The following is a 2,711-nucleotide window of genomic DNA, read 5'->3' as shown; positions in this document are numbered from 1 at the left end:
GCCCGGCGGCGGCGCCATTTTGGGGGCAGCGACGCCCTTCATGAGTGTCCATTAGTGCGCTTTCATTGCCTTTTCCTCCCCCCTTTTCCACAGTCGGATCCCGCTCCTCACGCCAAAGGCCGCGGGAATTGGCTTGGCTGCTCTGCAGGATGCACTGCCCCTGCCCGCATCCCAGCATCCATCCCTGTATCCCGCTATCTATCCTGGTATCCCACTGTCCACACACATATCTTGCTCTTGGTCCTCATATCCCATTGTCCGTCCTCATATCCCGACATCCATCCCTGTGTCCCAATATCTGTCCATGTATCCCATTGTCCACACTCACGTCTTGTTCTTGATCCTCATATCTGGCTGTCCATCCCCATATCCTGCTGTCTGTCCCTGTATCCTGCTGCCATCCTCATATCCCAACATCCATCCCTGTATCCCGCTATCTATCCTTGTATCCCACTGTCCACACACATATCTTGTTCTTGGTCCTCATATCCCGCTGTCCATCCCCATATCCCGCTGTCTGTCCCCATATCCCAACATCCATCCCTGTATTCCAATATCTGTTCCCATATCCCACTGTACACACATATCTTGCTCTTGGTCTTCGTATCCCGCTGTCCGTCCCCATATCCCGCTGTCCGTCCTCGTATCCCAACATCCATCCCTGTATCCCAGTATCGGTCCCCGTATCCCACTGTCCACACTCATATCTTGCTCTTGGTCCTCGTATCCCACTGTCTGTCCTCGTATCCCATTGTCCGTCCTCATTTACTGCTATGTGTCCCCATATCCCGCTGTCGACACTCGTTTCTTGCCCTCGTTCCTTGTATCCTGCAGCCAGTCCTCATATCCCGCTGTCTGCCCTCGTATCCCACTGTCCCCGCTTGCATTCCGTCATCCCTCCTCGTATCCCGCTGTCCGTCCCCGCATCCCGCCGCCCGCCTCCCCTTTGATGCCCTCCTCTGTCATCCGGAGCGGAGCCGCTATCCCACCGTTATCCCGCCATTATCCCGCCGGGCCGGGCGCCGCTTCCCGCCTTGGCCGCCGCCGCCCGTGTTGCTCTTGGCGGCTCCGCTCGGATCGGGGATCCGGAGGCGGCCAGGCCCTCCCGCGGCACCCTCGGAGCGGCCGCTTTTGTTGTTGTTATTTTTATCGTTGTCCCTCTTTTTTATTATTTGGATTCGGCGTCGTTCCTTTAGCAGCTGGAAGATTCGGCTCCCGCCAGCCGTGACCTCATCCCGGCCGGACCGTTTGATTTTCGCTTGTCCCTCCCGGCCTGGCTCCCATCCCGCGGATCGACGACCCCGGAGTCATTCGGACAACACGGAGCCAGCGAGGGAAAACGCAGACCAAGCCGTGTCCCCGCTCCCGCCCTATCCCTGCCTCCGGCACGGCAGGAGCACAAATCCGCGCTTTTTTCCCCCAGAAAAAGTGGAGGGGAGGGCACGCCTGTCCTGGAAGTGCCTTTTGGTCTGTGAGAGACGGGAAGAGCCGAGTTGGAAGCCGGGTTTTGCGGGAAGGGAAGTGGCCGCTTCGCGCGGGGTTGTTGGGAAGGCTTTGCTGGCCTCTGGATGCTCGCGGAAGGGAAAAGCGGGCTCAGGAATGTCACGGGAACGTTTCCCCAGACGGGATTTGGGAGCCTTGGCTCTGCAGAAAGGGAGGACGTGGCTGGAGCCCCGTTTGTGCCTCAGTTTCCTTAGGGAGATGCCACAATTCCCAGGGCCAGATGGGGTCGTTCAGAGCTGGACACCCTCCTTATTCCCAAGGGGAAAAAACGAGGCTGGCCGGGAACACGAGCGGGATCCTGCCTGCCTGACAGGATGGTGGCCGCGTCCGTGTCCCCTGCCCCGTCCCTCCCCCGGAGCCAGGCGGTCACTGCCCCCACTCCGTCGGAGCGGATCCCGCTGGGATCCCGATGGCGACGCTCTCCGTGTCTCCGCTCCGGGCGCTCCCGGCGATGATCCCGTCGCATCCCGGCCCCTCGCTGCTCCCTGTCCCCCCAGCGGGACTGTCACCGTCACTGTCACCATCACTGTCACCGTCACTGTCACCGTCAGTGTCACCGTGTCACCGTGTCACCGTCCCCCGCGCACAGCGGGGCTCCTCAGCAGCGGCCCTGGGGACACAGCCGGGGACACGGCCCCCCCGGGGCTCCCCTATTGTTCCCCCATACCCCCCCATTGCCCCCCACTGCCCCCCTATTGTCTCCATCGTCCCCATTATCCCCATTCGCCCCACAGTGTCCCTGCACTGTCCCCCTTATTGTCCCTCCATTGTCCCCGTTCCATGTCCCCACACTCCCTATTGTCTCCCCCATTGCCCATTGTCCTCCCAGTGCCCCCGTTGTCCTCCCAGTGCCCCCCATTGTCCCCATTGTTCCCGCCTCCCCCCGCCCCCTGCTGGCCGCGCCCCGTCACTGCCCCCCCCCGCCGCGACACTTGGTCGCCACCTGGCGGGCGGCGGCGGCGCCGCAGGGGGACGGGGCCTGCGCTGGGCTGTCCCCGACCCTGTCCCCATCCTGTCCCTAAACCTGTCCTGTCCCTGTCCCTAAACCTGTCCTGTCCCTGTCCCCATCCTGTCCCTAAACCTGTCCTGTCCCTGTCCCTAAACCTGTCCTGTCCCTGTCCCCATCCTGTCCCTAAACCTGTCCCCATCCTGTCCCCGACCCTGTCCCTAAACCTGTCCTGTCCCTGTCCCCAAACCTGTCCCCAACC

This window comes from Nothoprocta perdicaria, unplaced genomic scaffold, assembly GCF_003342845.1.
Source record: "Nothoprocta perdicaria isolate Ctin4 unplaced genomic scaffold, notPer1 scaffold_398, whole genome shotgun sequence".
Classification (NCBI taxonomy): domain Eukaryota; kingdom Metazoa; phylum Chordata; class Aves; order Tinamiformes; family Tinamidae; genus Nothoprocta; species Nothoprocta perdicaria.
The sequence above is the reverse complement of the archived record's forward strand: the minus strand, read 5'-3'. Positions refer to the sequence as shown.